At 36.5% G+C, this 26,315-nt stretch overlaps 1 protein-coding gene and 1 pseudogene across 4 annotated transcripts in view; one reads left to right on the top strand and one right to left on the bottom strand.

The window, feature by feature from the left end:
* Positions 1–26,315, top strand: part of UBE3D (ubiquitin protein ligase E3D) — a 241,686-nt gene that overhangs the window by 203,690 nt on the left and 11,681 nt on the right. The window lies entirely within an intron of this gene.
* On the bottom strand, positions 12,178–13,140 carry LOC122220135 (annotated as a pseudogene).

Here is a 26,315-nt window from a genome sequence, read left to right as displayed (position 1 = left end):
GTGCTTTAACTGAAGTTAAATTCTTCAGTATCATGAGACTTGTGCTTCAAAGGGAGATAAGAAGAAGATCCAAATTATTCAAATAAGACCTCTTTTATCTTCATAGATTGGAACCAAAAGGTCTGCTTAACTCCAGTACCCACGATAGGGTCTTTTCCTTCCTGAAAGACCACAAATGGTCAAGGATGAAGCTTGTGCTCCTGACACCTCAGCGCCCAGAAAATTGCTCTCTCCCTCTCAGTTGGTATTTCTGCACTCTTGCACGAGTGCTACCAAGGGCTGGCAGGAAGCAAGTTTGGAACAAAACTAATGCTTTCCATTTCAAGTGGACCAAGGATCCTAGAGGTAGAAGCAGTCTTCAAGAGCCCGTTTCATCTTACAACAAGGCTCTGCCGTTCATCCTGCTGGAATCTGGGTTGCTTCGGAAACTCCGCTTGTTACCTAGAGATGTGAGAAGTCTTGATTGACCTGTCCTGCTTCTAGAGCTAATAGAACTGTCAGCTCTCCTGTCACTCAGCCATCACCAGACCTCAAATATAATAAAAGCCTTGAAGGTAATATGGGAAGTGGAACATCCCAAGGGCACAACCTTCTCAAAAATGAGGCTGTGTGTTGAACTAAATACTTTACCTCAAATGTCTGAATTCATGGCAAAGGGGAGTGAATGTGATACAGCCTTGTATTTTTTTATCTGTATAATTTTCTTTTCCATTTCAGCATGTTCATATCACTTCAATCTGTGAACATCCCAAGGGTAGCAATGTAAAGTCGAACCTGGCAAGGTCAGAAAATGTCACTCAGAGAAGGCAATGATTTGTGTGTGAGTGTTGGAGGATATATTTGAATAACAACAGTTACTTGTAAGGGATGCTTTGCTTGTCTAAAGGAAAACTAAAACCCAGGTTTCAGTCAATAACTATTAAACTTTGTTCAATTTATTGAACCAGCCAACATATGTTGAGCTCCTTATCTTGATTGGCATTGTTCTCTCTGCTGGGGTTGGACACAGAAGACTTACTCTGACAGAGGCTGTTAATGCTCATAAAATACCCATGTTCTCCTTCACATTTCCCAGATCCTCTTGCTGTTATTTTTAGACAATGTGACTAAGTTCTGACCAATGAGATCTGAGCAGAGATGAACCACTTCCAGACCTGACCCCTGAAAACATACCACATGACTCTCCAGGTCTCTCTCCCCTTGCCATGTGACTTTAGAAAAGAATGCCCTGGAGAGCGACCCTACCCAGTTAGATTTTGAATAAATGAAAATAAACTTTTGTTTTATGAACCTGTTGGGATTTCAAGGTTTGTTTCTCATCACAATATAGATTATCCCAGTGGTTTATTAAGCGTGGTATACAGACTGGCAGCATCAGCAGACCTAGGAACTTATTAGAAATGCACATCCTTGGGCTTACCTGATATTTTCTAAATTAGAAACTCTGAGGATGGGACATAGGTGTCTATTTTAATAAACCTTCCAGGTGATTCTGATGCACACTGAAGTTTGAGAAGCATGACTCTAAACTATCTTGTCAGTACAGACATAATCCTTGATCTCAAGTTTCTCATAGTCTAGAGACCCTAGATCTCTAAGTCTAACAGACAGATGCCCTTATATCCTACACTCTTGTCAGTTTTCCCAAGACCCTCTTGCTTTAACTGAAATCAGGCTCTTCCTTGAGGTCAGGGCATCCCTTGTAGCTATTCAAAGTGGGGCTATTCTTTTACTACTCACCTTCCATACCATGTGGTTGGAGATGGAATTGGTATTCACTTTGCTTCTTCCAACTTAGTATTCTCTTACTCTCTTTCAAAGTCTTTTCCTTTGAAACCCATAATATTCAGCTATATCACTTCATCTTTCTCTTGGCTCATGTAATCTGGTAGTCCCTCTGCCTCTTTCATTTGTTGATAATTTTGGCATCTGGATCAAAGTCTTCACCCCTACCAAGAATATGGATCACTTTTATGCACATTTATACTTGCTGAAGTTTCTCCGAAGTAAAATAAATTCATGAATCTCAGATATCCACATAAGTTTCTATTCCATTTCTTCTCTCCCCGTTCAGAACTCAATTTCTTGAAGAATTGTCTACAATCATTATTTCATTCTTAACTCCTTTCAAAATGATTACAGTCTAATTTATTCCCTCAACAGTCCACCAAAATACCTTTTGTGAAGGTAAAAAATACCGTCTGTGTTGCTGAAGTCAATGGATAATCCACATATTATAATAAAATTGTAAAAAACAAAGACAAAGAATTTTCAAAGTAGCAAGAGAGAAGTGACTCATTACATATAGGGGATCCACAATAACATTAACAGCTCATTGCTCATCAAAAGCCATAGAGGACAGGGGTGCCTGTGTGGCTCAGTAGGTTGAGTGTCCGACTTTGGCTGAGGTCATGATCTCACAGTTCCTGAGTTTGAGGCCTGTGTTGGGCTCTGTGCTGACAGCTCAGAGCCTGGAGTATGCTTTGGATTCTGTGTCTCCCTCTCTCTCTCTGCCCCTCCCCTGCTCACACTCTGTCTCTCTTTCAAAAAATAAAGAAACAGGGGCGCCTGGGTGGCTCAGTTGGTTAAGCGTCCGACTTCAGCTCAGGTCATGATCTCGCGGTCCGTGGGTTCGAGCCCCGCGTCAGGCTCTGTGCTGACAGCTCAGCCTGGAGCCTGTTTCAGATTCTGTGTCTCCTTCTTTCTCTGACCCTCCCCTGTTCATGCTCTCTCTCTCTCTGTCTCAAAAATAAATAAATGTTAAAAAAATTCAACAAATAAAGAAACATTAAAAAAAATTAAAAAAAAAAAAAAAAAGAAACCATAGAGGGCTGAAGGTAATGGATGACATATTATAAGTACTAAAAGAAAAAAATTGTCAACCAAAAATTCTATACTGGCAAAATTATCCTTCAGCAATGAAGGAAAATTAAGATATTCTGAGATAAATATAAGCCAAAGAATTTGATTACTAATAGATTTGCTCTATAAGGTAGAGCTAAAGGAAGTTAATTAAGTTTTTCTTTTATGGTTCATGCTTTTTGTGTCCTATGTAAGAAATCTTCACTTACTGAAAGCTCATAAAATTTTACTACCATGTTTTCTTTTGGAAGATTTTTAGTTGTAGCTTTAATATTTAGGACTATAATCCATTTCAATTTAACTTTCGTATATACCATGAAGTAAAGTTTGAGATTCATCTTTTTTCCATATTGATATTGAATTGTTTCAGCACTGTTTGTTGAGATGACTATATTTTCTCTGCTGAATTACCTTTGCACCTACAGAGAAAAAAATCAATTGACTGTATACATATGGGTCTATTTCTGGTCTCTATAATCAGTTCCTTACATCAATATCACACTATCTTAATAACTAGCTTTAGAGTAAGTCTTGAAATCCATTATTGTAAGTCCTCTAACATTTTCTTCTTTTTCAAAAATTGTTTAACTGTTCTAGATCCTTTGCCTTTCCATATAAATTTAAGAATTGACGTGTCAGTTTCTACTATAATAAAAAAACTGGTTGTATTATTATTATTATTATTATTATTATTATTATTTGGAATGGCATTGAATTTAGAGATCAGTTTGGGCAAAATTGATACTAACATTGGGTCTTTCAATCCACGAAAACAGTCTCTTTTTCTCAGAAATGTTTTGTAGTTTTTAGTGTATGGGTCTTGACCATATTTTGTTAAATTTATCTCTAAGCATTTCATGATTTTTATGCTATTTAATTGTCTTTAAAATTATACTATCAACCATTCATTGTAAGTTATAGAAATATGATTTTTTTAAAAATATATTGACTTTGTAACCTGTGAACTTGCTGAACTTACTGGTTAGCTTTAGGAACTTTTAGGTAGATTCCTTAGGATTTTCTACATGGATAAACATGTCATCTGTGAATAAAGACAACTGAATTTCTTCCTTTCCAATCTACATGTGCCTTTTTCTTTTTTATTATTTTTTTTTCAACTCGCAGCACTGGCTAGGACTTCTGGTACCATTAGTATGACTAGTAGGCTGTATTTGGGTTCTTCTCTTTATACTACACCCTGAAAACCCTTCAGCCAGTAAGCTGGCGTGATTATAGGGCCCCCTTCATTTGTCTGGATCATAGTTCTACACTGCTTGATGTCCATTGGATGAAAATAGTCATTTCCCATATTTTATCTGGATTTCTAGGTGCTTATGGCAGGATGGAAATTCTTATAACAGTTAATATTTCAAAGTCAGTGTGAATGGTCCATCTAAGAGACATTTCAAGCAAATACTTCTATATACTCCAAGATTTATACTTTTATTATACTAGATCACTAAAAAATTATGTACCATAGAAATTCCTTCATAGGATAGTAATTTAACATTATATTCTCAACATTTTTTGAGTACTGATCTTAGTAATGGTCACACAAAGAATATTTGTACGTCTTTTATAAAGCTGTGCATGGAAGAAATTGTGTTCAATGCCCCATCTCTAACCATGGACACAATGACATATCCTTAGAACTTAGTGCTAGGAAACTTGATAACTCTCACATTACTGCTCTGTTGTCTGTATGACTGCTGCAAATTATTTAACTTCACTGATTTGCAGTTATGGGGATATGCTCAGTGTCTGGAACACATCATATCATAAGTGGTAGTGGCATTTCTAAAATTGTTGTAGAATTCCAGTAATTCTAATTATATCTAAATTTAAATCTCTGTTTAAATAGATTGTTCAATACAAATCACAAAATACCATGTTACAAGTCTTCTGTCATCAGTGTTTTTTGGAGGCCCATTTGTGATAAAAAAAAATGTAATTCCTGAAGTATTCTGGGTGGATTTTGGGGATATGTAATTCCTTCCAGTTTTCAAAATGCTACTCAGGACAAGCAAGAACATTCTTAAGGGTTCTTTATTGTAAATCCTCCTTGGTCAGTTAATTGATGGAGTTGGAGATTTTTTTTTTTAATTCAGCACTTCTCCTAGGTTTCAGTTTGATCCTATGTCAATGATGATGAAGAAACCATTACAATTTAGGTGTTAACCATAAAAATGCAATATGGATGCTTAATATGAAGGATTTTTAAAAAAATGTTTATTTTTAAGAGAGAGAGAGAGCACACACATACATGAACAAATGAAGGAGGAGCAGAGAGAAAAGGAGAGAGAATCCCAAGCAGACTCCAGTGCTGTCAGTGCAGAGCCCTACATAGGGCTTGAAGCTATGAACCATGAGATCATGACTTGAGTTGAAATCAAGAGCTGGATGCTTAACTGACTGAGCCACGCAGGCGCCCCATATGAAGGATTTAATTAGATCAGTTACTCTCAAGGTTATTATAAAGGGGGTATTCAATTCCTGTTGTTCAAATTGTTTCAAGCTTGAGAAAATGTCACTTCCCGGATCTTCAGGTCTATTATTTATCTAATGTCTAACCCAAGTTAATCTTTTGAATGATGGTTGTTTGGAAAAGCTAGCTGAAATATATTGTTCTAAGGGACTATTGACATATGGGATACCAAATGAAGCCTATGCATTTGTTCTTTAAAGAAATTTCTTCCCTTTTATCCTTTAAGATAAAAACTTAAGGAAGAATTAGAATAGAACTAATATATATATATATAATGGAATATTACTCAGCTGTCAAAAAGAATGAAATCTTGGCATTTGCAGTGATGTGGTTGGAGCTACAGTATATTATGCTAAGCAAAATAAGTCAGTCATAGAAAGACAAATAACATATGATTCACTCGTATGTGGAATTTAAGAAACAATACAGATGAACATATGGGATAGGGAAAAAGAGAGAGAGAGAAACAAACCATGGAAGACTCTTAAAGACAGAGAACAAATGGAGGATTGATGTAGAAAGGTGGGTGGGGGTGGTCTAGAAGGGTGATGTGTATTAAGGAGTGCACTTGTGATTATTGTGCGTAAGTGATGAATCACTGAGTTCTACTCTCGAAACAATATTATACTGTCTGTTACCATATTACACTGATTAGAATTTAAATAAAAATTTGAAAAGGAAAAAGAAAGAAGCAATAGGCTGGCACAGTTAAAGCATGATGATTTTGGTCACTCTGATGATGTGCACCTACCTAACAGATTTTCCATGGCCAAACTAAATCCATCTGGACACCTGCCTGTGTGAGCAAGATGCTGTACTGATTTTCATGACATGAACTGGATCCTTCATTGACTTAATAAAATAACTGGTTTTCTGGCACTATATACATTGTTATTCTTTTAGTTATAAAAGAAGCAACTCAAAATCATGTTAAGATCCATGGAAACAAAACTTGCCAAACATGCTATAACAATAATGGCATATCTTCATTTATTTACTTCTGAAACTATAAACTGGAAAGAGCTATGTAAGTAAGGATGATAATAATGTTCTTGTATGAGCTCCTTAGCTACCCAAACCAAATAACAGGAAATAAAATCATTTTTTACTCACAATCATCTGCCCAATTATGCCACACTGTGCAAAATGAAACACAGGACATTCATGGGACAAGAAAGCCTAGTGGGTCTGCTTAATAAAAATACAAAGTAAAAACTATGAAGGTCCACATAGAATATTTTGAGAAAGCCATCCTTTTAAGGATTCCCATAGAGTCTGCTGGGAGAAGAGTTTCAATGATCAGAGGTTCTAAGGATCACTTTGGTGACTGCTAACTCTTGATATTAACAGAAATGTCTCATCATTGCTAAATGGTGTGTTTTTTTTTTTCACAGATCAGTGAAATTCCATTACATTCTACAAGTATGTATTGGGCCCCTATCACGTTGATATCTAGTATTATGTCAGGGACTGAGTAGCTAGAATTTGGCATTTTGAGGCACATTATCAGTGTGCATTTATCTGACATCATAGAATGACAAAATAGTTGAGAACAAAAGCTCATGAATAATTTTTTTCAATCAATCATGTACATATTACATATACTTTAAGAATTGAGAGGTATAAGAATACCAGGTGATGTAGAATGTTGGACAATGTTTCATGTATAACATGAGATTTGAACTGTACTTTGCAGAACAGATAGAATTTAGAGTGAAAGGAAAAGAATGGAAAAAATATCTCTGTACCATCTATCTATCGATCTATCATCTATCATCTATCTTTCATCTATATTTTGGTGGAGAGCAGCTTGAATTGAGTCACTGTGATTAGATAGAGTAAATCTGAATTTCCAAAGACATGAGAATAATTACTTGATGTAATGAAATAATCAGGAGAAAAAGTTTTGAAAGTTCCAATAAAGATTACATCAGTAATAATGTTTTTGCTGTAGCATATAATATTCTTCTTCTTTCCCACCACATATAACTCATTTATCCCCCAAATCCAGTTCAAATTCATTTATGTTTTAAGTCTCCACTTCACCTTGTGCTGTGTAGACACAAACCTAAATTGGCACATCCACTTAATATAAGCTCTGATCCAGGCCCTGTAAACAATGGTCAAAGATGATGCCAGAATGGTGCAAAGTTGACTGCCTTTAGCTACTTCTTAAGTATTATTATTTATGTTCTTAGAAAAAAATTATCTGTGTGAGTTATATCAACTGGATACCTGACTCCAAGGAAATATGAAGGTCTTATCTAGGTGCTTATACCTTATACACAGTGGTTTTACACATACAGGATACTGAATACATATTTTCTGAATAAATGAATAGATTAATAAATACATTTAGGCTCTTTACAGGCTTTAATCCTTTCAGAGTGATTGGCATGTGCTGCTGTTGTGATTCTGGAGTTTTTATGGTGAGGGGATTTTTAATTTGCTCAATAAATGAGACAGATAATTCTTTGGATACTTCTTGAACAACTTGAATTCTCTCAGCTATAATCTGAAGTAGATTTTTTTTTAAAGTAGATTTTAGGGGCACCTGGGTGACTTAGTTGGTTAAGCACCTGACTTCAGCTCAAGTCATGATCTCATGGTTTGTGAGTTCAAGCCCCGCGTTGAGCTCTTTGCTGACAGCTTGGAGCTTGGAAGCTGCTTCAGATTCTGTGTCTCCCTCTCTCTCTGCTCCTCTCCTGCTCACTATCTCTGTCTCTCTCTCTCTCAACAATAAATAAAAATTAAAAAACTAAAAAGTTAAGAAAGTGGATTTTATTAAAATTATATGTGAAATAATAAAATTATAGAGAAGTAATATTTTACTAGCCAAAAATTAAATCTACATCTGTTATTTATTAAACTATCTCAACCCACCTCTCAGTGTGATGGGGATCACTTTCTATGTCCCTGAATTCTCTCCTGCCCAATTCTTTTTTTTTTTAAGTTTATTTATTTATTTTGAGAATGAGAGAGAGCACATGTGCATGATCAGGGGAGTGGCAGAGAGAGAGGGAGAGAGAGAGAGAATCCAAAGCAGGCTCCATGCTGTCAGCACATGGGACTTGATTTCCTATATTGAGATCATGACCTGAGCTGAAGCTAAGAATCTGATGCTTAAATGAGCCACCCAGGTGCCCCTCTTCTGCCCAATTCTTATGAAACCTAAGTTCATAATGTGGCTTTTCTAACTGAGTGAGATTTTATCTCACTCTGAATCAAATTTTCAACCCACTTTTAATAATTGTTTATGCTGCACTTTTTTCTTTGATCAGATTTTTAAAAATACATTTGTCATGTATGTGTTTTGTAAGCCTCAAACCCTCTTTTAAAAATAATAAAGCATAAAGAAACATACATTTTCAAAACACATACTCTGCTTCAGTAATTGTGTTAGGTATTACAGATAGAAGTCAAAACTTGATTAGTAAATTATAGGAAAGAACACTGAAGCCTAATGAAAATTGGTAAAATTTTTCTACCCCCTAAATATATGTCAATTTGAAGGATAATATAACTCTTTCATAGGTCTAGAAGTAGGAAAGGACTAAAGAGGCATTTAACACAACTTTTTATAAATGTGTTCCACAAAACACTATTGCAGAAGACAGTTTTAGTTTCAAGAATTAAATAAATACTTCCTGTGGTCAAGTAATGACAGTACAAAATCAATGGTGGGTACAATTGCTGGTGCCTTAGCACAAATCAGGAGAGTGGCTCCGAAGTGTACTAGTCATCATTGTATTCTTCACTGCCACACACTTTCAGTAAAAACAAATAAAAAAACCCCTGATACCTCATTGTAATTTTGATTTGCATTTCCCTAATGATGAACGATGTTGAGCATTTTTTCATGTGTCTGTTGGCCATCTGGATGCCTTTTTTGGAAAAATGTCTGTTCAGATCTTCTGCCCATTATCTAATAGGAGTTGTTGTTGTTGTTTTTTGTATTGAGTTAGAAGTTATTTATCTATTTTGGATAGTAACCCTTTTTTGGATATATCATTTGCAAATATCTTACCACATTCAGTAGGTTGTCTTTTTTTATTATTATTAATGGTTTCTTTTGTTGCAAAGAAGGTTTTTAGTTTGACGTAGTCCCAAGAGTTTATTTTTGCTTTTGTTTCCCTTGTTAAAGGAGACATATCTAGAAAAATGTTGCTATGGCTGATGTCAAGGAAATGACTGCCTGTAATTTCTAGGATTTTTATGGTTTCAGGTCTCATGTTTAGGTCCTTAATCCATTTTGAGTCTGTTTTTGTGTATGGTGTTAGAAAGTGGTCCAGTTTCACTCTTTTACATGTAGCTGTCCCATTTTCCCAAAACCATTTGTTAAAAAAACTGTCTTTTCCCCATTGTATATTTTTGCCTTCTTTGTCGTAGATCAATTGACTATATAATCATGGGTTTATTTCTGGGATCTCTAGTCTATCCTATTGATCTATGTGTCTATTTTTGTGCAAATACCCTACCGTTTTGATTACCACAGCTTTGTAGTATATCTTGAAATCTGTGATTGTGATATATCCTGCTTTGTTCTTTTCAGGATTGCTTTGGTTATTCAGGGTCTTTCGTGGTTCCATACAAATTTTAGGATTATTTTTTCTAATTGTCTGAAAAATACTGTTAGTATAGTATAGTATAGGATTGCATTGAATCTGTAGGTTGCTTTATAAGCAACGTTTGTTGCTTATATTGTTATAAGGACGTTTTAACAATATTAACTCTTCTAATACATGAGCATGGGATATCTTTCCAGTTGGTTTCTGTCATCTTCAAATTCTTTCATCAGTGTTTTATCATTTTTGTAGTACAGGTCTTTCACCTTTTTGGCTCAGTTTATTCCTAGATATTTTATTCTTTTTGGTACAATTGTAAATGATGTGGTTTTTTTAAATTTCTCTTTCTGCTACTTCATTATTAGAGTATCGAAATGCTACTGATTTCTGGGTATTAATTTGTATCCTGCCATTTTACTGAATTCATCATTACTTCTAGTAGTTTTTGGTAGAGTCTTTAGGATTTTCTGTATATAGTATCATATTATCTGCATATAGTGACAGTTTAACTTCTTTACCAATATGGATGCCTCTTATTTCCTTTTCTTGTCTGATTACTGTGGCTAGGACTTTCAGTACTATGTATTATGCTAAGTGAAATAAGTCAGACTGAGAACGACAAATACCATATGATTCTACTCATAAGTGGAATCTAAAAAAAATGAATAGGGGCGCCTGGGTGGCTCAGTCGGTTGGGCGTCTGACTTTGGCTCAGGTCATGACCTCGCGATTCATGGGTTCGAGCCCCGCATCAGGCTCTGTGCTGACAGCCTGGAGCCTGTTTCAGATTCTGTGTCTCCCTCTCTCTCTGCCCCTCCCCTGCTCATGCTCTGTCTCTCTCTGTCTCAAAAATAAATAAAAACATTAAAAAAATTAAAAAAAAAAAAGAATAAATAAACTGAAAGCAGAATTAGGCCTATAAATACAGAGAACAAACTGATGGTTCCCAGAGGGGAGGGAGTTGAAGATTGGACAAAATGGGGGGGGGGGAGGGGGAGATGGAGATATAGACTTTCTATGAAATGAATAAGTCATGGGAATAAAAAGCACCATATAGGAAATACAGTCAATGATATTGTAATAGTGATGTAATGGGACACATGGTACCTATACTGTGGTGAGCATACCATGATGTCTAAACTTGTCAAATCACTAAGTTGTATGGCTGAAACTAATGTAACATTATGTGTCAACTATACTCAGATAAAAAATTAAACAAACAAACCCCTAAAAGCAGACAAACAAAAGCTAGTTTTACTTAGTAATGTCCTCAATGGAGCAGTAAAAATTATTAAAGTTATTAAGTCTTGGCTATTGAGCACATTATTTTTAGTAATCTAGGTAGATAAATGGCAATTGTGCACAAAACATTTCTACTGCATGTGAAGTAGGATGGTTATCTTGAAGAAAAGTATTTCTAGATTTGTTTGAGTTGTAGGTAAACAAGCCATGTTTTTCTTGGAATACCAGGAAAAGTTTCCTTTTCACTTGAAAGAATGACTGACAATTTGTATTGAGACATGAATATTTAGCTGGCATCTTTTTTTTTTCAAGAGAATATTAAATCATCTATTGATTACACATGATAATGGATGATACACAAGCTTTAATCCCATCTATAATTTTATCTGATACCATAATTCAATTTAGATATATTGCATAGGATTTGCCAACAATCATATTAATAACCAAATAAATTCGAGGACTTTGCTTGGGTGACCCTTTTAATGGTGACCTCCAGGTCACAACACATTAACTGTCAGTTCAACCACACCAATGTTTATGGAGACAATGGCTTCTGTGCCCAAGCAGGTTGCACATAAATTTCAAATGGAACCTGGCATCACCCTGAAGGATCTAACTTCACACTGTTGGGGTAGTTTACTAAGATGGCTTCAGAGGAGACTAACTTTACACAGCACATTTAAAAAAAGACACATTTATTCAGTGTCATGATCAGACTATTACATTTAGCAATCAACAGCATGGGTGCAAAAAAAAAATCTAAATTAAAACCTTTTGTTGGAGTGCTTTACATTTTCCTCAGAACAAAAACTAAAATAACCTGTTATACAATTAGTCACAAATACAGTCCTCGAGTTTTTTGCCCATACACATGAGTATTGTCTAAAACATGTCTTCTTTGTAGCAGCTAGGCCCTGCCACCACTGTGCTTGGCTGAGTTCACACATCTGTTGTAACCTGTAGCTTCCCTGTCACTTCTCTGGCTCTTCTTTCCTACTAATCTTTGTTTCCTGGCAGTAATTAAAATCTTCTGCCACTGCCATAGCTACTGCTGCTGCTGGAACTGCCATAGCCACCTTGGTTTCGTGGTTTGGCAAAATATTGACCTCCACCACCATAGGGGCCAGAGCTTCTGCCTCCAAAATTTCCTCCTTTTCATGGGTCCAAAATTTGAAGACTGACTGTTGTAATTGCCAAAATCATTACAGCTTCCACCACCTCCAGAATTGCCTCCATCATTACCAAATCCTTTATAACCATCCCCACTGCCACTATACCCATCACCACCTTGACTGCCACCAAGGCCACCTCATCCACTGAAGTTTCCTTCATGGCCAAAGTTGTCATTCCCACCAAAACCACCTCCGGGACCATCACTGAAGTTCCAAGGACCACTTTGACCTCTTTGGCTGGAAGAGGCACTAGCCATCTCTTGCTTAGATAAAGCTTCCCTACTTCACAGTTGTGGCCATTCACAGTATGGTATTTTTGAATGACAATCTTGTCTGCAGAGTCATGGTCATCAAATGTTACAAAGGCAAAACCTCTCTTTTTGCCATTGCCTCGGTCTGTCATGATTTCAATCACTTCAATTTTCCCATACTGTTCAAAATAATCTCTTAGATGATGTTCTTCAGTGTCTTCTTTAATGCCACTGACAAAAATCTTTTTCACAGTTAAGTGGGCACCAGGTCTTTGAGAATCTTCTCTCGAGACAGCCCTCTTTGGTTCTACAACTCTTCCATCCACCTTGTGTGGCCTTGCATTCATGGCTGCATCCACCTCTTCCTCAGTGACATAGGTGACAAACCCAAAGCCTCTGGAGCGCTTGGTGTTTGGGTCTCTCATTACCACACAGTCCGTAAGCATTCCCCATTGCTCTAAACGGCTCCTCAGACTCTCATTGGTTGTTTCAAAGCTCAAACCTCCGATGAAAAGCTTCCGCAGCTGTTCAGGCTCTTTGGGAGACTCTGACTTAGACATGACCACGGTGGGAGGGAGACTTTCATGATGCTTACTCAGTGGTGTCCATGGGCAGAAAGTAGCTGACATCTTTTTAAAAAGTGTATGATTTATTTCTGTCACTACAAGGAAAACAACTGACAGCATTTGTTTTTAATGATAAAGTTTGAGTTTTCAAGAGAAAATTGAATTTTGAATCAGCTACTATGCTTGATTGCTTTCCAGTATGTGAAAACCTTGCTGATCAAATTGGCGATGATATTAATGGATATATATTTTTTTTAATTTTTTTTGACGTTTATTTATTTTTGAGACAGAGAGAGACAGAGCATGAAGGGGGGAGGGGCAGAGAGAGAAGGAGACACAGAATCGGAAGCAGGCTCCAGGCTCTGAGCCATCAGCCCAGAGCCTGATGCGGGGCTTGAACTCACGGACCACGAGATCGTGACCTGAGCTGAAGTCGGACGCTCAACCGACTGCACCACCCAGGGGCCCCAATTGATGTATTTTTTGATATGGTATAATGAAATATGTCAACATTTGGAAGATCTCCATAATGCAGTGAATCAACATGCTCCAAATGTCATAAGATCATGCATGGGTAAAAGATCCATTGAAAGAGCAAGCTAGACAAGTAGATTTTAATGTAACACAGAATAAAAGTTTATCGATATGTCTTCTGATTCCATATTGTAATTAACCTTTCAGAAATGACCACTTGTTGAGTGTTGGTGTAGTATCAAAGAAGGATATCCACAATTATCTGAACATTAAAATTCCCTTTCCTTTACAGATTATAGATCTTGAGATGCTATATTTTCTTTATATCAAAATAAATTGAATGCTGAAGCAGATATGGGAATCTCTCTGTCTTCGAGGAAGACAGACTCAAAGAGATTTTTTAAAATGTAAAAAAAAAATGATATTCTTTTTTACACATATTTTTTATTTTGGAAAATTTACTTACTTTTCCTAAAGATACATTATTTATAGTGAAATGTAATACATATACTATTATTATTATTTTAAAATGAGTTAAACATATAAAAATTTTCTCAGTTTTAGTTTCTAAATGAGTAAATATCAATAGGATGGACACAAACAAAAGCAATTGGTATACTCAATAATTTTTAAGGATGAAAGGAGTCCTGGAACAAAAAAGTTTGGGAACCATGGTCTAGGAAAAAGAAAAAACCCTGAGGTCACATTTAAGTCTTTTCTTTTATGCATCTTCTATTTACTAATATGGAAATGAAAACCAGCACTCATATTTCTATGATGTGAACAAATAGAAGTAAAAAACTTTAATAGTGTTGTAACTGTGAAAAATATGTCTTTTCTGGTTATTTCTAGGTACAAATATTTATGGGAGATGGAAATCCTGAAATATTGTACTTGTTTTATTTTACCAAAAATACTTTGTGTTTGTGTATCAAAGAAGAATTCTCCATAAAGTTTAATGATATTACTATTAAAATAATGTTGCCATACAGATAAAATCTGAGACTCTTAAGAAATATCAGCATAAATAGAAATTCAATAGTAAGGAATACATTTATTATAATTTCCCAAGGGCTTTTTTTTCATAGAATTATGACACCTGACAAATGGCTGCAGGGAAAATATGCCGAATGAGTTCCCCTGTTGTTTACAGCTTGTCACAGACTGGGGCAATACAGAAAAAAGATGAATGCATCTTTCCCACTCCAGATTGTCTCTACTCATAAAGGGAAACTGTTCTCTCCCCATCTCAACAATGATTGGTTTGGATCACTACAATAGATCAATGATATTCTGGTTACCTGATGAGTTTATGGAAACAGAACAAGGAAGATGGAGTCCCACTCAAGGATTTCCCTGCAAGGTGACCCCACAGTAGCCAAAGCTGAAGAAGCACTCTTTATGTTTTGTATAGGTGCCATGTTTTTTGTATCCAAATTGCCCTTTTTGTTTTTCTGATTCAATTAATGCCACCCTTAAACATTGCTACATACGACAGACTTGTTGGTCCAAGAGTGAGGCACAGACCAGCATCTCCATCATCCCTTGAAGCATTTTAGAAATATATACTCCTGGGCTCCACCTTGAACCTCCTGAATCAGAATCTGCATTTTAACAAGATCCCCAGGGGATGTATATATTTATTTATGTTGGAAAAGCACTATTGTGCATCGGATGATTTCAACCTGGCTTCACTTTGCAATCACCTGGGAGTTTCTAAAAATCCTGATGCTTGGACTACACTGCAGAGCAATGAAATCAGAATCTCTGAAGATAGGACACTGCTTAAGAAGAATAAACATTCTTTAATCTCTGTCAGTGTCACCCTTTTCTACTGCATTTATATTCATAGATGTACCTCAGGATTTATTATGGAAGTCGGTGGGGAAAATACTCCATAAGCAATTTTTTTAAAAAACACCTTTATTGAAGTATAATTGATATTTAAAAACCATACATGTTTAATAATTACAATTTGGAGTTTGGACATACTACATACACCCATGAAACCATTACACAGTCAAGGTAATAGGCATATCCATCACCTCCAAAAATTCCCTTGTGTCCTCCCTTTTTTTGTGGTAGGAACACTTTTTTGTGTGCGTCTGTGTGACAAAAACATGGGATTGACCTTGACACCTTTTTAGGTATACAATATAATATTGTTAACTATTGGCATTGTTTTACGGGAGATTTCTAGAACTTATTGATCTTGCATAACTGAAACTTTATGCCATTAAACGACACTCCTCATATCCCCCAGCTCCCAGCCTCTGGCAACCAATCTATTCTCTGCTATTATTTTAGCTATTTTAGATATCTCATATAAGTGGAATCATGCAGTATTTGTCCTTCTGTGATTGGCTTATTTCACTTAGCATAATGTTGTCAACAATCCAGAAATAGCAATATTAAAACCACTGAATCAATAAGTGGTACTTAGTAAGAGTTTATTGTAGATATAAGAACAGTTCTTGAACTGGAAGCCTTTAAATTCAAAGACTGATGTGAAGCTCAGGGGCATGACATTACATGACAGTTTATAAAGTGAAAATGAAGAAGTTGTTTAACCTTTACAATGATTTGTTATTGCATTGAGGGTTTCTAGAAGGCAGGGAATGGGTTACAAGTGATTATCTTACACAATTTTTAGGAAAATGACTTGTTTCTTTTATTAGAGGCATTTGTAAGAATCAACCCATGGTAAATTTCAGCTTGTTTTGCAGAATAAGCTAAATTAAATTTCATTTATATAGCTTAAATGTTTTTTCTGCTCAGGGAATTTTCAAGTCCCCTCTCCATTTTGTATTTAATTTTAACAGTGTCCTCTGGTTTCAGTCATGTTGTCGCATATGGCAGGATTTCCTTCTTCTTAAAGGTTGAATAATATCTCATTGTATTTAGGCACATTTTTTCTTAATCCACTCATCTATTAATGGATATTTGAGTTGTTTCCTTATCTTGGGTATTGTGAATAATGCTGAAATAAACACGTGAGTGCAGATATCTCTTTGAGATCCTGATTTCAAATCTGTTGGGTTATACCCAAAAGTGTACTGCTGGATGATATAATAGTTCTATTATTAAATTTTGGAGGAACCTCCATACTATTTTCCATAGAAGCTGCACCATTTTACATTCCCACCAATAATACACAAGGGTTCTAATTTCTCCATATCATTACCAATAATTATTATCTCCTGTCTCTTTGACCCTAACAGGTATGAGGGATAGTTCATTGTGGTTTTGATTTACGTTACCTAATGATTAGTATGCTGGGCATCTTTTAACTTATCTGTTGGCCATTTGTATGCCTTCTTTGGAGAAATGTCTGTTCAGACCTACTACCCATTTTAAAAGCAGGTTATTTGTGATTTTGGTATTGAGTTGTGCCTACAACTCAATGTATATTATATACATATATATATATATATATATATATATATATATATATATAACTCAATATATGTTATATATTTTGATATTAACACCTTATCAGATATATGATTTGCAAATTTTTTCCCCATTCTGTGGATTGATTTTTTCACTCTGCTGTTTCCTTTTCTGTGCAGAAGATTTTCAGTTTGATGTAGTGCCACTTTTTGTCTTTGTTGTCTGTGATTTTTTTGTCTATTTTTGTCTTTGTTGCCTGTGAATTTGGTGTCATAACCAAAATGTCATTGCAAAGACCAATGTCAAGAAGTTTTTCTCCTGCGTGTTCTTCTAGAAGTTTTACGGTTTCAGGTGTTATGTTTGTCTTTAATCCTTTTTGAGTTCGTCTTTATGTATGTATGGTGTAAGTTAAGAATCTCATTTCATTCTTTTGCATGTGTGTATCTAGTTTTCGCAACACCAAGGAAGGGAGACTATCCTTTCTCCATTGTGTATTCTTGGTAGTCTTATCAGAAATCAGTAGACCATTTATGCATGGGTTTATTTCTGAATTTTCTATTCTGTTCCTCTGGTCTATATGTCTGCCTTTATACTATACTGTTTTAAGTACTGTAGGTTTATAATATATTTTAAAATCAGGATATCTGATGCCTGTGTGATGCCCTTGTTTTATTTCTCTTTCTCAAGATGACTTTGGCTATTTTATATGACTTTTATGGTTTGGAATAAATTTCCTATTTTTTTTTTCCTTGAGAAGCACCTTTGGTCAGCAGGAGAAAGACAAATACCATATGATTTCACTCATGTGGCATTTAAGAAAAAAAATGAGCAAAGGCAAAGAGAGAGAGAGAGAAAGGCAAACCAAGAAAGAGACTCTTAACTATAGAGAACCAACTGATGGTTACCAGAATGGATATGGGTAAGGGGATGGGTTAAATAGGTGATAGGGAATAAGAAGTGCCCTTGTGATGAGCCCAGGTGTTGTATATAAGTGTTGAATCACTATATTGTACAACTGAAACTAATATTACACTGTAGGTTAACTAACTGGAACTTAAATAAAAACTTAAAAAATATCTTTGGGATTTTGATGCAGATAGCATTGAAAATGTAGATTTCCTTGGGTAATATGGAAATTTTACAATATTAAGTCTTATATGAACACAGATATATTTTCATATATTTGTGTCTTCTTTAATTTCTTTCATCAGTGTTTTGTTGGTTTTAGTGTACAAGTCTTTCATAATCTTGGTTAAGTTCATTTCTAAGTATTTTAGTCTTTTTGATGTGATTGTAAATGGGATTGCTTTACAATTTCCTTTTCAGGTAGTTTGTTGTTAGTATATAGAAACACAACTGATTTTTGTATGTTGATTTGTAACCTGCAACTTTACTGAATTTGTCTCTTAGTTCTAAGAATTTGTGTGTGTGTGTGTTGGAAACTTTCAGGTCTTCTGGATATAAGATCATATCATCTACAAACAAAGATAATTTTACTTTTTCCTTTCCATTTTGGATAACTTTTACCTGTTTTTCTTAAATAATTTCTCTGGCTAGGACTTCCAATACTATAATTGGAAAGAGAGGGCATCCTTATATTGTTCCTGATCTTAGATGAATAGTTTTCAGATTTTTACTGGTAAGTACAATGTTGGCTGTGAGCTTGGTCATATATGGTCTTTATTATGTTGAAGTACATTCCCTCTATACTTAATTTGTTGAGTTTTGATCATGAATAGATACTGAATTTAGTTGGATGCTCTTTCTGTACCTTTTGAGATAATAATATACTTTTTATCCTTCATTTTGTTACTGTGGTATATCACATTTATTTCTCTGCATATTTGAACTATCCTTGCACCCCAAGCATAAATCTCACTTGGTTGTTGTGAATGGCCCATTTAATATGTTATTGAATTTGTTTTACTAGCATTTTATTGGGGATTTTTGCATATATGTTCATCAGGGATATTGCACTGTAATTTTCTTTGCCTGCGACATCCTGGTATGGCTTTGGTATCTGGATAATGCTGGCCTTGTAAAGAGAGTTTAGAATATTCCTTATTCTTTAATATTTTGGAAGGGTTTGAAAATGGTTGGTGTTAATTATTCTTTAAATGTTTGGTAGATTTACCTGTGTAGCTATGTCGTCTTGGGCTTTTCTTGTTGGAAATATTTGATTATTGATTCCATCTCTTTACTAGTGATTGCCTGTTCAGATTTTCTATTTCTTCATGATTCAGTCTTGGTAAGTCAGATGTTTCTAGAAATTTATCCCCTTCTTCTAGATTACCCATTTTGTTGGCATGTAATTATTCTTACCAGTTTTTTTTTTGATCCTTTGTATGTCTCTGGCATTAGTAATAATGACTCCTTATTCGTTTCTGATTTTATTTATTTGAGTCTTTTTTTTTCTTTAGTTTAGCTAAAGGTTTGTTAATCTTGTTCACCTTTTGAGGACACCAGCTCTTAATTTTACTGATTTTTTTCTATTATTTTTCTAGTCTCTATTTAATGTCTACTCTAATCTCTATTATTTACTTCCTCCTGCTAACTTTGGGATTAGTTTGTTTTCCTTTTTCTAGCTCCTTGAGGTATAAAGTTAGGTTGTTTATTTGAAATTTTTCTCTTTTTTAAGTATAAACATTTATTGCTATAAACTTTCCTTTTGGTACTGCTTTTGCTGTATCCTATAAATTTTGATATGCTGGGTTTTCATTTTTTTCCCCTCCCATCAGTGACATTTTTTTTTAAAAGGATAGACATTCAACAAAGATGGTAGCACAATTCTATACATGTTGAATGGGTAAGAAATACATAAATATGACAATAAACATGGCACTTTGCCTTGAACAAGACCTGAGGGTTGCTTGTGGAAGGGGGCATCAGAAGAATGAGGTTTGTTGGTTATTAATGAAGCAGTGGGGAGGAGGCTTAGTTGAAACTGGGTAGAAAGTTGGAATACCTTCTGTGTGTGGGGTTTTCATTTTTATTTGTTTCAAGATACTTTCTGATTTTCCCTTTGATTTCTTCTTGTATCCATCCCTCTTTTTCCAGGATATGTGTAATTTCCAATATTTCTGAATTTGCCAATTATCCTCCCGACTTTAGCTTCATACCGTCATGGCCAGAAAAGATATATGGTATGATTTCAACCTTGAATTTGTTTAGTCTTGTTTTGTAGCCTAATCTGGGATCTATCCTGAAGAGTGTTCTGTGTGTGCTTGAGAAAAATGTGTATTCTTCTGCCATTGGGTAGAATAGTCTGTATATGTCTATTAGGTCCATTAGGTGTATAGTGTTGCTCAAGACTATTTCCCTACTGATTTCCTTTCTGAATGTTTTATACCCTGCTGAAAGTGGGGTATTATAGTCTCCTACTATTATGGTATCACTGTTTCTCTCTTCAGTTCTATTATTGTTTGCTTTATATATTTGAATGCTCTGATGTTGGGTATGTATGTAATTATTATATCTTCCTGGTAAATTGATCCTTTTGTCATTATATAATGTCCTTCTTTATCTCTTGTGACCATTTTTGACTTAAAGTATATTTTGTCTGCTATAAATATAGCCATGTCTGCTCTCTTTTGTTTACCATTTGTATGGAAGAGCTTTTTCTATCCCTTTATCTTCAGCCTATGTGTCTTTAAATCTAAAGTGAGTCTCTCTCTCTCTCTCTCTCTCTCTCTCTCTCTCTCTCAAAAAAGGGAGAGAGAGAATGCATACTCCGTGGGATGGGGGTGGGCGGAGAGAGAGAGTATAAGAGAATCCCAAGCAGGCACCACACTCTCAGTGCAGAGCCTGGTGGGGGGCTTGATCCCACAAACCATGAGATCATGACCTGAGCCAAAATCAAGAGTAGGAAGCTTAATGGACTGAGCCAACCAGGTACCCCTAAAATGAGTCTTTTATTTAGCATATAGTTGGGTCTTATATTTTATCCATTCAGCTATTCTATATCTTTTCCGTGGGGAGTTTAATCAGTTTATGTTTAAAGTAAATATTGATAGGGAAGGAATTAAAATTGCCACTTTCTTTCTGTCTTACAGTTCTTTTGTTTCTCTTTTCCTCTCTTTCTGTCTTCCTTTGTGTTTTGTTAATTTTTGTAGTGATGTTATTTGATTCCTTTATCTTTTGTGTGACTTCTATAGGTATTTTCTTTGTGATTACCATGAGGCTTCCATAAAACATCTTATAGTTTTAATAGTCTGTTTTAAACTAATGAAAACCTAATCTCAACCACATACAAAAACTCTACACTTTTACTTCTCCCCCTGACACACACTTTGTTATTGATGTCACAGTTTACATCTTTTTATATTGTGCCTCTATTAACATAAAAAATATAAAATTTCATAGTTAAGAGCTTGGGCTTTGGAGTAAGAAAGACTTAGTTGTGTTGGTCAGAAGTCTTTGGTTGCAAGTAACAGATGGTAATACAAGTTAGCAGATATCTGTTTCCAGATATTCAAATAATGTTATCAGCGACCTCTCCCTTTCAGCTTTTTCTTTCCTCTACTTTGGCTTCATTTGTAGGTACACTCTCTCCATTTTGCAGCTCTAGGCATATGTTGTATATACAGTTAGTGAGGCCTGAGAAAAGAGATGCTTCCTTGTTTAGAGAACTCTGACTGGCCTAACCTTAGCTGTATGCCTGTGGTAGGTAGAATTTTAAGATGGTTCTGAAAATTTCTAGCCCTTATTGTATGAAATATCCTTTTACAGTTATTCTGTAAAGCACTTGTTTAGATGTGTGTGAAAGCACTTGTTTAGATGTTGCTTTTACAGATATAACTCAGGTCCCCAAATCAGTTGATGTTAAGATAAGGGAGACCATCTAGGTGGGCCTGATCTATTCACACACACCCTTTAAATCTGGGTCTTGGGCTCAGAGATGGTGATGTCAGAGATCTGAAGTATAAGAGGTATTAAACACACCATTGCCAACTTGAAGATGAAGAAGGCCATGTGGCAAGGAATGTTCTTAGCCTCTAGAATCTAAGAGAGGCCCAAAGCTAACAGCCAGCAAGGAACAGGGACCTTGGACCTATAATGGCAAGGAGTTGAATTCTGCCAACTACAAGAATGATTCTAGAAGTGGATTTATTTCCCAGACCCTCAAGAGGAGACCTCAGCCTGGCCAACACCTTGATTTTAGCCTTGTGAACTCTGAGCAGAGAATTACTTAACCTCGCTGTGTTTCAGTTTCCTTATCTGTAAAATGTGGACATTAAAGAATATCTACCTTTTATAGTGATTGGGTTGCTTAAATGAGATAATGCATGTAAAGTGCTCAGTGGAGTGTCTGGCATATAGTCTGACCTCAATAATGTTACCTATTATTATTGTTAATGAAACCAGTTCAGGCACACTTAGTAACATCAGTTACAATAATAAGAGTGGGAGAGAAGGGAGAATTGCCAGCTCCTCTCTAGGTCTATTCTACAGCCTAGAAGGATGGTAACACTAGGGTGTCCTGCCATTATGTTAAGGTTCATCTCTTTTTAGCTAGTATTTTGGCTGGGGTTTGGTGGTAAAGAATGAAGAATGAGCTTCAGGAGCTCACAAAAACCCCAAATAAAAAGAGTAACATGACTAGGAGTCCAGAATATAATGGCATTCAAGAAGTTGTGGTTTCTTATAAAGAAATATTATCTTTAGGGATTCAGTGTTGCCATGAGTCCCATAATCACTTTTGGAGGCAAAATGTTGTAGGAATTATTTGGACCAAAGAAAGAGAATGCTGTGTGGACATTCTTCATGTCTATATTTTTAATTCAAAACATCAGCATATGCTTGTTTTCTATGAAAGCCCACTGCAAAGGATCCTGGTTAGAAAAAAAAAAAAAAAGAATCCTTGTTACCACTAATTGACACGTTAGATCTCAGTAGGAACCTGCAGATGTTAACTGCTCACTGATGCACTAAAGCTTCCTAGGTTTCTCACAAAGGTTCAGAGTCCTTGTGAAATATTTTCTGGAAGTCCATGGGTTAATGAAGTTGTTACTTAGAGAGGTGCTGTGAGGCCCGAGCTAATGTTGAATACAAAGTCTCCCTGGGAAGAGAACACTTGGTGGGTTTTTGAGTTGTAAGGGTAAGCGTTTGGTTGAGAAACACAGGGAATGTTCATGCAGACCCTGCAAAAGAAAGGCTTCAGATTTTGTAGAATCTGAAGCTTATAACATTTGGAGAGGTCCTCTTTCGGGGATAGATTTTAATTAATTACAGTTAAAATAATTGTGTTTTTGCAAATTTCACAAAACCATAAGACCATGTGAGATCATGTGAGAGGGCCACCCAGGGCTCTGGAAATATTGTATGCATATGTATTAAGGCTTCATGGGATTTAGGGTAAATCTACCTCAGCCTGGCAGTAAGATTATTTGGACAGCATGATCTAGAATTAGGGTCCTGCAGCCCATTCCCGCTCATACCTTTGGCTTACTGAGTGATCTCAGGTGATTCACTTGCTCACATGCAATCTTATTGTCTTGGTTTGTCCTGGAAAACAGTGATTTTTTTTTTTCTGTCAGTGTGGCTGTAGGAATAACTATTTTTAAGATATGTACTATCTTCCCTTGGCAGAAAGCTGTACCAGTACACCATATTACCACATTTTTCATCCTAAATTCATCTTTTTAGTGACCTCAGACTCAGTGGAGTGAAGGCTCAAATTTTAAGTCATCGTTTCATGTCTTTACATATCCATCAATATAAGAAAGGGAGAGAGAAAAGCCTTTGTTTTGAAAACCTGTAAATTCTCAGCAAAACCTATTTATCAAAAACTGTGCATTGTTATAGAAACTAAAGTGTTATCAGATAGCAGTTTAGTAAGAACAAAAAGTAAAAAACAAAGTTTTACAGCAAGTATTTCTAGGGTTACTTCAATATAAATTAAATGAAATGTAGGCATAAAAGGGTCTTGGTTAAAGTAAAGCCGAAATACGGTGACCCAGTGTAGCTTATTAGACTGAATAAGAGCTTATTTAGACCAGGTTTATTTGGACCGAATAAGAGACCTGCAGAATTCTTATGCTTTGCTCTCATACATCAAATATCCCAAATGCTACTTTTAGTTTTTTGAGGAAATATGGTTACTTTTTTAGTTTTACCTCAAAATTGCTTGTTAGATCAGTTTTGAACCTGATATGTATTCTTTTTTTTTTTTTTAATTTTTTAACGTTTATTTAGTTTTGAGACAGAGAGAGACAGAGCGTGAACGGGGGAGGGTCAGAGAGAGAGAGAGACACAGAATCTTAAACAGGCTCCAGGCTCTGAGCGGTCAGCACAGAGCCCGACGCGGGGCTCGAACTCACGGACCGCGAGATCATGACCTGAGCCGAAGTCGGACGCTTAACCGACTGAGCCACCCAGGTGCCCCGATATGTATTCTTATTCAATTCTTATTAACTCCCTAGTGTAAATTGAGACAAAGATTCTGAACACTTGGCCCTTGTAACAGCCAGATGAACACCTCTCACGCTGTTTGAGACAGAACTGTTTACTTCTTCCTCTAGGTTCCCATGACATAATCCAATATATTTGTCCTTTTACGATCAAAACCAAACTGCCATAGTTGTAGGACTTGGGTGTAAGCCCCAGAAGCACATGCTGAGACAAGACTGGAGTGCCAAGCAGGACAGGGAAGCCAACACAGGGTGTGTTGGCAGGCAGGTTCCCACATTTGGGACATGGTGTACTGCACGCCTTAGAGCTGTCCCACTTGGGGACACAAAGCTGGCTGATAATCTAACCTCTTCGTGTTATTGACAGAGCTGGTCTGGAGGCGTTATCTCCCAGCACCTTCCTCCACCCGGTGCATAGGCTGAGCTCTCCCTCTGGCAGGTGGAGAGGCACAGGTGCTTGCTGTGGGAAGCAGTGGGCAAGTGTGGGAACCTTGACTGATGAAGGGGTAAGGGAGGACACTAATTGCCTCTGCCATATTACGAAGTCACAGTTTCAGTGCTGGAAGGAAATTTTGAGCTTACCCTACAGGATCCAGTTTCTTTAATTGCAAGATGAGGGTGGTAGACTAGATTCTAGTCATTTTGTCTCTAACTCTTAAATTATTTCATTGGCTATAGATCTTTCATGTATGTGTGATCCTGTACAAAATCATGTACTGATTTCGATGGGTAGAAGGATATTTGCTAGACACGTGATACAAGTACCAAGAGGCTTACAAATATTTTGGAAATGAACAAATTCAAATATTTCTGTTCTATGTTAGCATTAGCTGGGGGTTTTCTGCGCATGCCAATACGTATGATGTGACATAGTGTGTCTGAATCAAAATACTGCTCTTTTGAGGTGGAGAAGGAAATCTATACTGAAAAAAGTCAAGTAGGTAACTTAGTATTTAACTTGGACCTGGTTTTAAAAGTAGTCACAACTCAGGCAATTATTGAAGTTAAACAGAGTGAAAGGTTAGATATTTGAAAATAGCAGGGGAATGATTTTCGATATTTATCTCAGCTCTTCCTTCTTGAAAAGAACCGGGGGAATCAGCGAACAGTGTGCTTTCCCTCAGCGGCCACGTTGAACTTTAAACTTGTGTTTTGTTGTGTCTGCTATTGATCAATGGGGGCAGGAAGATTTATGGGTGCTCGGCTGGGAGCAGCACCGGCCAGAGATGCAGGCAAAAATCCCTCCGTGACTCACTGTGGGAGCTGCCCTTCCGGAGCCAGGAATATCCGTCAATAAATAGCAAGGCGGGGGGTCAGAGACGCCTCCGAGGAGCCACATCAGCTTCGGCCCATCCCACGAAGGGTGGGGATCCGGCTGCCAGGGGCCCTCTGAGGGCTGAAGATCTGTCCCCAAGTCTGTAAATAGCCCTAGCGTCTCTGCATCACAGACATCGCGGCCTTCCTTCCTTCGCCTTGCGCACTGAGGGAACAGGATAATTCTAAGCCCATCCGCCTGAAGGTGGTGGCCTCGTGCCAACTTTGGGGAACTTTCCAGTGATCTGAACTTTGAATTATCCTAATGCTACTGCACCGATGTGACTATGTTCGCTAATGTATTTTAAGTGCCTTGAAGGACTAGAGGGGAAAGGTCCTTTTCCACTGAGCAGTTACCCCCAAAATCGTAGGGATCCTTATACTTCAGTCCTTTTATGAATCATCTGGTGAATTTGTTAAAATGCAGATTTTTGCGCCCTTAACAGTTCCCATGTGGAGCCCAGAAATCTGCATTTCCTAGGTAGATTTTGTGGTGGGTGGTCTAGGACTGCACCTTGAGAAATAGCTTTGTCAGGTGGATCTGGTTCATTTTAACAAAGGAGAAGGGGAGGGAGGATG

Source organism: Panthera leo, chromosome B2, assembly GCF_018350215.1.
Source record: "Panthera leo isolate Ple1 chromosome B2, P.leo_Ple1_pat1.1, whole genome shotgun sequence".
NCBI lineage: Eukaryota > Metazoa > Chordata > Mammalia > Carnivora > Felidae > Panthera > Panthera leo.
The sequence above is the reverse complement of the archived record's forward strand: the minus strand, read 5'-3'. Positions and strand labels throughout refer to the sequence as shown.